Here is a 9,009-nt window from a genome sequence, read left to right on the forward strand (position 1 = left end):
TTTTCAGCCTGAGACCACTGGAAATAATGCTGCTATGCTTGTTCTTAAGGCTTTTTTTTTTTTTTTTCCAGGAAAAATGCACTTGTTTCTCTTGGGTGTCCTTAAGAGTAGAATAGCCAGGTAGGAGAGAAATGCTTATATTCAACTTCCCTAAGGGTTGAACCAATTAATACTTCATCTACCAGTGGTGTATGAGAGCTCTAGCTGTTTCATGTTCTCTTAGTACTTGATATTGACAGACTTTTCCAACTTGAGCCATTCTGGTATGTGGTTTCTCAATGTGGTTTTAATTTTCTTTCTACTAATGACTACTGAGTTTAAGCACTGTTATATAGTCTTTCTTTTTTTATTTATTTGTTTTGATTCATTGTACATAAATGGGGTACAACTGTTGTTTCTTTGGTTGTACACGAAGTAGAGTCTCACCATCTACATAATCATACATGTACATAGGATAATGATGTTTGTCTCATTCTGTTATTTTTCCTTTCCCCCACCCCCACCCCTCTTTTTCTTCTATATAATCCATCCTTCCTCCATTCTTGCCTCCTTCCCATCCTCCATTATGTATCATCATCCACTTATCAGAGAGATCATTTAGCCTTTTTGGGGGGGATTGGTTTATCTCACTTAGTATGATATTCTCCAACTGCATCCATTTACCTGTAAATGCCATAATTTTATTCTTCTTTATGACTTAGTAATATTCCATTGTGAATATAGACCACAGTTTCTTTATCCATACATCAACTGAGGGCATTTATGTTTGTTCCACCATCTAGCTGCTGTGAATTGAGCAGCCATGAACATTGATGTGGCTGTGTTACTGTAGTATGCTGATTTTAAGTCCTTCGGGTATAGGCCAAAGATTGGGATAGCTGAGTCAAATGGTGGATCCATTCCAGGACACCAGGCCCAGCCCAGCATTGCCACATGAGACTCCTGCACCAGGGAGGCCAGGCCCAGAGACAGACACATATATTCTTTCTTGTGGCCATAAAAACTTTTGTTCTCATGCTCATTTTTCTACTGAGCTATCTTTTTTGGTTGATTTGAGGTCTTTATATATCCTTGATATGAGTCCTTTGTCAGATGTAAACACTGCAAATATTCTCTCTCATTCTGTGAATTGTCTTTTCATATTCAAGAAGTCTTGTCTATTTTGGGGTTATGAAGATATTCTCCTATTTTATCTTCTAGAAGTTTTATCTTTTACATTGTTTGACCTGGAAATTTTATTCTTAGTGTAAAAGTGAGAGACAAAGATAGTTTTTTCCAGGATGGGTATCCTGTTGACTCAGTACATTTATTGAAAAGATTGTCCTTTTTTCATTACTCTGCAGTATTCTCTTTGTCATAAAAAGAGTGGGTTAATTTCTGGGCTGTTCTGTTCTATTAATTCATCCATCCTTCCACAACACCAAAGTCAGAATAATTGTGATTTTAAAATAAGTTTTGATACCCAACAGTATAAGTTTTGATAACCTTGACTCTTAGTATTTCCACATAGATTTTAAAACAAAATTTTTAGAAATAAAAGCATATGGAAATACAAGCTAAATCACTAGTATTTTTATTGGGGTTGCACTTAATATATAGCTAAATTTGAGGATAATTAGCATCATAGACATACCAACTTTTCCAATCCATGAATATGGGATAGCTCTTCCTGTATCTTATTATTTTATTTTTCTCAATATTTTTTGAAGTTATGTATTTAGCATTCCTGTACATCTTTTTTTAATTAAAAAAATTTTTAGATGTTGATAGACCTTTATTTTGTTCATTTATTTTTATGTCATGCTGAGAATCAAACCCAGTACCTCACACATGCTAGGCAAGTGCTCTACTACTGAGCTACAACCCCAGCCCTGTACATATTTTATATGTATCCTTTTTATTGATTTAATACATGACATCATTAAAATGTAACTATTCAATTGTCGGTATATTAAAATAGAGTTGTTTTTGTATGCTATTTTTGAATTCAGCAATCTTGCTAAATTCATTAATAGATCATAGTAGATTATCTAAAGATTCTTTTGCATTTTCTATACATACGGTCATGTAGACTGTGAATAGTGGTAGTCCTTCCCCACTTTTCTAATCCTCATACTTTTTTATTTCTTGTCTTATTGTACTGATTAGGTCCTCAAATATGTTTGTAATAATGTGAAATATATATTTGGTGACAGCTTCTAAAACTCTTGGGATCTTCAGAGTATTAAGAGAGCCTTTCTCTTGCTAATGAGATGACTGATTGCTGGGGGTCCCCTAGATAGCTTCAGGATGGGGACTGACCATCAGAAAGAACAAGAGAGGTTTAGATGGTAAGGACTTTCAGCTCTACTCTCAACCTCTAGGGAGGGGAATGGGCTAAAAGTTGAGTTGATTACCAAAGGTCAATGAATTAATCAACCATTCCCAAGTAAAAAATCCTACCTAAAACCCTAAACAATAAGGTTCAGGGAACTTCTAGATAGCTGAATATATTGAGGTTTCTGAAGGGTGGCTTGCCTAGAGGAGGCATGGAAACTCCACACCCCTTCTCCTATAACTTTTCCTGTGCATCTCTTTCATTTGGCTGTTCATCCATATCCTTTGTATTATCCTTTATAATAAGTGGGTAAGCATAAAAATAAGTTGGAGTTCTGTGACATGTTCTACCAAATGAATCAAACCCTAAGGAGGGGTTTGTGAGAACCCCCAATTTATAGCCAGTTGGTCAGAAGTATAAATGAAAACTATTACTGAAAACTAGCATGTGAAGTGGGAGCAGTTTTGTGGACTGAGCCCTCAGCCTGTGGGACCTGATGCTCTCTCCAGCAGATGGGGTCAGAAATGAATTATGGGACATTCGGGGGGTGACTTCGGGAGAACAGTTTGGTTGGTGTGTGGGGAAAGCCCCTACACTGCTGGTGTAGAAGTGCAGTGGTAAGTGACGGTGAGAGTAGAGTAGCAGAAGCTGACTTTGGTTTTCCCTATTTCTTTTTTTAAAAACAAATTTTGTTTTTTGTTTAGTTGTAGATGGACACAATTCCTTTATTTTATTTATTTATTTTTATGTGGTGCTGAGGATTGAACCTCACACATACTAGGCAAGCGCTCTACCACTGAGCCACAACCGCAGCCCTCCGTCTCTACTAATATTGATGATAGCTGGCATCCTTGTCCTTATTCTCTCGGGAATGCCGAGAACACCATTAAGTAAGATGTTTGGTGTAAGTTTTTAATTAGTAATTTTTATCAGACCGAGGAATGTACTCTACAGTCTTAGTGGGTTTAATTTTTAAAAAAATAATACATTACAAATTTTACCAAATGTATGCCCTATATCTATTGAGGTGGGAGTTTATTTTTATTAACATGGCAAATTACACTGAATAATTGTTCCACGTTAAACTAACTTTGTATTGCTGTAATAAATCCAGTTTGCTCACAAAGCAGAGTCCTTTTCAAGTATTAGACTTTGCAAGTCTATTTTGAATGCTGGATTTAATCTGATAATATGTTGTTGAATATGTTTGAATTGATATTTGGAGAGACTGACCTGTAAGGTTTTTGCCCTTGTATGTGTCAAGCGTTGGAATTGAGTATGTTGGCTTCATAAACGAGTTCAAAATATTCCCTCTTTTTTATTCTCTAATTTGAAATAGAGTGATAGTCCTCAAACTTTTGAGAGAATTGAATAGTGAGTCTATCTGGGACTGAAGTTTGGTACAAATGTTAATCAAATTGAGAAAGCTACACTCTATCCCTGGAGTGTTAAGTGTTTTATAAATAATACATTACAGATTTTACCACATGTCTTTCCTCAGTGGAAAAGTTTTATCTAAAAATTTAATTTCCTCAATAGATACTATTCATATATTCTATTTCTTCTTGTGTCAGTCTTGGTAAGTTTGGTTTTTCAAAGAGTTATTTCACCTAGTTTAATGGCATAAGGTTAAATTCCTGATATTAGTAATTTGTGTCATCACTCTCTTTTCCTAATAAATTTTACTGGTTATTTATTAATTTTACTAATATTTTAAAAAATTAATATTTTCAAAGAAAAAAATTTGTTGATTTTCTGTTTTGTATTTTTTTATTTCATTGTTTTCCTCCTATATTTATCATTTCTTTGCTTCTTTTTCTCTGTGAAGTTTAATTGCTCTTTGCTTTCCAACTTCTTGATATAAATACATCTTTGCTTTCCACCCTTTCTTCTTTTCCAATATTCCCATTTAAGGCTGTAATGTTTCTTTTAAGCCTGACTTGAATTGAATACCAGCTTTGATACTCCGCGTTCATTAACACTTAAAACATGTTCTAATTTCTAACTTTTTTGATCCATGGGTTATTTAGAAACGTATTGCTTCAATTCAATACTTGGTGATTCTTAAACTTACATTTGGTTGTTAATTTCTAGCTTAATTTCACTATGGTTGGGATATATTCCCAGTCCTTTTAAACCTATGAAATGTGTTATAGTTTGCTTAGCACTGGTCATCTGACCTACTACATGGAAATTTTAGAAAATTCCCTCATATGTACCTGAAAGAAATGTCTATGCTGTAGTTGTTGGGCACAGAATATATCAATTAGGTCTTCCACTTAAACGTGGAATTCAATTTGTTTATATTCTTATTTACCTTATTTTTATAGAGATATAATTCACATCCCATGATATTTACCATTTAAAATGTAGAATCCAGTGATTGTTACTATGTTAACAACCATTTTCTAACTCCAGAACATTTTCATAAACCCAAAGAGAAACCCTCCTCATTTTTTCCTTTGTTTAGCCCTTGGCAACTATCCTTTTGCTTTCTGTATCTAGAGATTTATTTATTTTGAACTTTTCATATACCTGGAATTATATAACATGTGGCCTTTTGTGTGCGGCATCTTTCACTTAACATAATGTTTTCAAGGTTCCAGGTTGGTGCATGTATCAGTACTTCTTATTTTATATGGCTGAATTATACTTCCTTATTTGGATATACCACATCTTATTTATTCTCCAGCTGATGGATATTTGGGGTTGTTTATGCTTTTGGCATTTATGAATAATGCTGTTATAAATATTTGTGTATAAAGTTTTATGTGGACATATTTTCAATCTTCTCAGGTATATTCCTATAAGTGGAATTACAGGATTACATGGAAGCTCTAAGTTCAACTTTTTGAGGAATTGTGAGACTGTTTTCCAAAGGCCTGCACCATTTTACAGCCCCACCAGCAACACACAAGAGTTCAAGTTCTTCTATCTCCCCCAACATTTGTCATCACCCATCTCTTAGATTTTGGTCACGCCAGTGCCAGTGGTGTGTGAAAGGGTATCTTACTGTGGTTTCAATGTGCATTTCCTCAATGACTATGGCTTTGAGCATCTTTTTATATGTTTATGACCCATGTGTATATTTTCTTTGGAGAAATGTCTATTCAATGCTTCAATCTATTTTTCATTTAGTTATTTTTAATTGGGTTATTTTCCTTCTAATTGTGGAGGTGTTCTTTATAAATCCTGTTTATTAGTCTCATATCAGATACTTGGTTTGCAGATATTTTCTCTCATCTTCTGGGATATCTTTTCATTTTCTTGATTTTTATTTTTTCCTACTCATTCTACCAGTTGTGAGTGAGGTATATTCAAATCTCCTATTATGATTTTAGATTTTCTATTTTTCTTTGTGGTATTATCAATTTTTGACACTTGTTAAGTGCACACAAATAAAGGATTATAATACCTTAGTATCATATTGACTCATTGTCATGAAATGTTACTTATCTTGAATGTTTCTTCTTTAAAGTCTGCCTATCTGATATAAATGTGCTACACCAGCCCTTTCTTTAGTTAGCATTTGCTGATCTTTTTGCATTCTTTGTCTATATCCTTATTTATAAGTGATATCTCCTGTGAAACCTACATTTTTTTTTAATTAGAAATTTTTTATTTTTACTGAATATGTAATGTATTCCAGCAAGTGGTATGTTTATTATTGTCATTTTATTTTATTTTATTTATTTTTTTTTTAGATCTTGTTCTATTTATTTATTTTTATTTATTTATTTTTATTGTAAACAAATGGGATACATGTTGTTTCTCTGTTTGTACATGGCGTAAAGGCATACCATTTGTGTAATCATAAATTTACATAGAGTAATGTTGTTTGATTCATTCTGTTATTTTTTCCCTTCCCCCCACCCCTCCCACCCTTCTTTACCCTCTATACAGTACTTCCTTCCTCCATACTTGCTCCCCTCCCTAACCCTAACTCTAACCCTAACACTAACCCTTCCCTCCCCCCCATTATGTGTCATCCTCCACTTATTAGCGATATCATTCGTCCTTTGGCTTTTTGAGATTGGCTTATCTAACTTAGCATGATATTCTCCAATTTCATCCATTTGCCTGCAAATGCCATAATTTTATCATTCTTTATGGCTGAGTAATATTCCATTGTGTGTGTATATATACCACAGTTTCTTTATCCACTCATCAATTGAAGGGCATCTAGGTTGGTTCCACAGTCTGGCTATTGTGAATTGAGCAGCTATGAACATTGATGTGGCTGTGTCTCTGTAGTATGCTGATTTTAAGTCCTTTGGGTATAGGCCAAGGAGTGGGATAGCTGGGTTAAATGGAGGGTCCATTCCAAGTTTTCTAAGGAATCTCCACACTGCTTTCCAGAGTGCCTGCACTAATTTGCAACCCCACCAGCAATGTATGAGTGTACCTTTCTCCCCACATCCTCGCCAACACCAGTTGTTGCTCGTATTCTTGATAATCGCCATTCTAATTGGGGTGAGATGGAATCTTAGGGTGGTTTTGATTTGCATTTCTCTTATTACTAGAGATGCTGAACATTTTTCCATATGTTTGTTGATTGCTTGTAGATCTTCTTCTGTGAAGTGTCTATTCATTTCCTTAGCCCATTTGTCAACTGGATTATTTGAATTCTTGGAGTAGAGTTTTTTGAGTTCTTTATAGATTCTGGAGATTAGTGCTCTATCTGAAGTATGATTGGCAAAGATATTCTCCACTCTGTAGGCTCTTTCTTCGCATTGCTGATAGTTTCCTTTGCTGAGAGAAAGCTTTTTAGTTTGAATCTATCCCAGTGGTTGATTCTAGCTTTTATTTCTTGTGCTATGGGAGTCCTGTTAAGGAAGTCTGATCCTAGACCAACAAGGTGAAGATTTGGACCTACTTTTTCTTCTATAATCTGCAGGGTCTCTGGTCTGATTCCGAGGTCCTTAATCCATTTTGAGTTTAGTTTCGTGCATGGTGAGAGATATGGGTTTAGTTTCATTCTGTTGCATATGGATTTCCAATTCTCCCAGCACCATTTGTTGAAGAGGCTATCTTTTCTCCATTGCATATTTTGGCACCTTTGTCTAGTATGAGAAAATTGTATTTATTTGGGTTTGTGTCCGTGTCCTCTATTCTATACCATTGATCTACCTTTCTATTTTGGTACCAATACCATGCCGTTTTTGTTACTATTGCTTTGTAGTAGAGTTGAAGATCTGGTATTGCAATCCCCCCTGTTTCACTCTTCCTGCTAAGGATTGCTTTAGCTATTCTGGGTTTCTTATTCTTCCAGATGAATTTCATAATTGCTTGCTCTATTTCTGTAAGGTACATCATTGGGATTTTAATTGGAATTGCATTGAATTTGTATAGCACTTTAGGTAGTATGGCCATTTTGACAATATTAATTCTTCCTATGCAAGAACATGAAAGATCTTTCCATCTTCTAAGGTGTTCTTTAATTTCTTTCTTTAGTGTTGTATAGTTCTCATTGTAGAGGTCTTTCACCTCTTTTGTGAGATTGATTCCCAAGTATTTTATTTTTTTCGAGGCTATTGTGAATGGGGTAGTTTTCCTAATTTCTCTTTCTGAAGATTCATCAGACGTATAAAAATGCGTTGGATTTATGGGCATTGATCTTGTAACCTGCTACTTTACTGAATTCACTTATGAGCTCTAAGAGTTTTCTGGTGGAATTTCCAGGTTCCTCTAAATATATAATCTTGTCATCAGTGAACAGGGATAGTTTGAGTTCTTCTTTTCCAATTCGTATCCCTTTAATTTCTTTGGTTTGTCTAATTGCTCTGGCCAGAGTCTCAAGAATGATGTTGAATAGAAGTGGTGAAAGAGGGCATCCCTGCCTTGTTTCAGTTTTTAGGGGGAATGCTTTCAGTTTTTCACCATTTAGAATGATATTAGCCATGGGCTTAGCATAAATGGCCTTTACAATGTTAAGGAATGTTCCCACTATCCCTATTTTTTCTAGTGTTTTGAGCATGAAGGGGTGCTGTATTTTGTCAAATGCTTTTTCTGCATCTATTGAAATAATCATGTGATTCTTGACTTTAAGTCTATTAATATGGTGAATTACGTTTATTGATTTCCTGATGTTGAACCAACCTTGCATCCCTGGGATGAAACCCACTTGATCATGGTGCACTATCTTTTTAATATGTTTTTGTATGCAATTTGCTAAAATTTTGTTGAGAATTTTTGCGTGGATGTTCATTAAGGATATTGGTCTGAAATTTTCTTTCCTTGATGAGTCTCTGTCTGGTTTAGGTATCAGTGTGATATTGGCTTCATAGAATGAGTTTGGGCCTACATTTATTTTCTAACTGGTCTAATAAGATTTGTCATTATCAGAAATGACATGTAGTTAACCCATTTATATTTTATATAATTATTAATTTAGACTTAAATCTAAATATTTGACTTCTAATTGTCCCACTTATTCCAAGTGCATTTGTTTCTCCCTTGTTGTCCTTTTCTGATATAATCCTGTATTCTTTAAAGATATCATATCCCTCCTCTGTTAGATTTTTTGTTATATATTATTTTATAATTCTTCTAGTGATTGATTTATTGCAGTCTAATATAATTAGTACTTTTACCACTTTTAGAAAATTCAAAGACTACATGCTACCTGATTCCATTTGCCTCTTCCCATCTTAGTACTGTTTCCTTTCTTTCTTTCTTTCTTTCTTTCTTTC

The 9,009-nt window shown here is 34.5% G+C and overlaps 1 long non-coding RNA gene across 1 annotated transcript; it reads right to left on the reverse strand.

Annotated features, from left to right (window-relative positions):
* Nucleotides 1–2,091: 2,091 nt before the first annotated feature.
* LOC306643853 lies at nt 2,092–9,009 on the reverse strand. Its single transcript, XR_013759083.1, has 2 exons — nt 8,618–9,009; nt 2,092–5,908 (listed from the first exon to the last, which is right to left on the reverse strand). It is a non-coding gene; the product is annotated as an uncharacterized lncRNA (long non-coding RNA).

The sequence above is a fragment of the Sciurus vulgaris genome, assembly GCF_902686455.1.
Source record: "Sciurus vulgaris genome assembly, chromosome: 14".
NCBI classification, from domain to species: domain Eukaryota; kingdom Metazoa; phylum Chordata; class Mammalia; order Rodentia; family Sciuridae; genus Sciurus; species Sciurus vulgaris.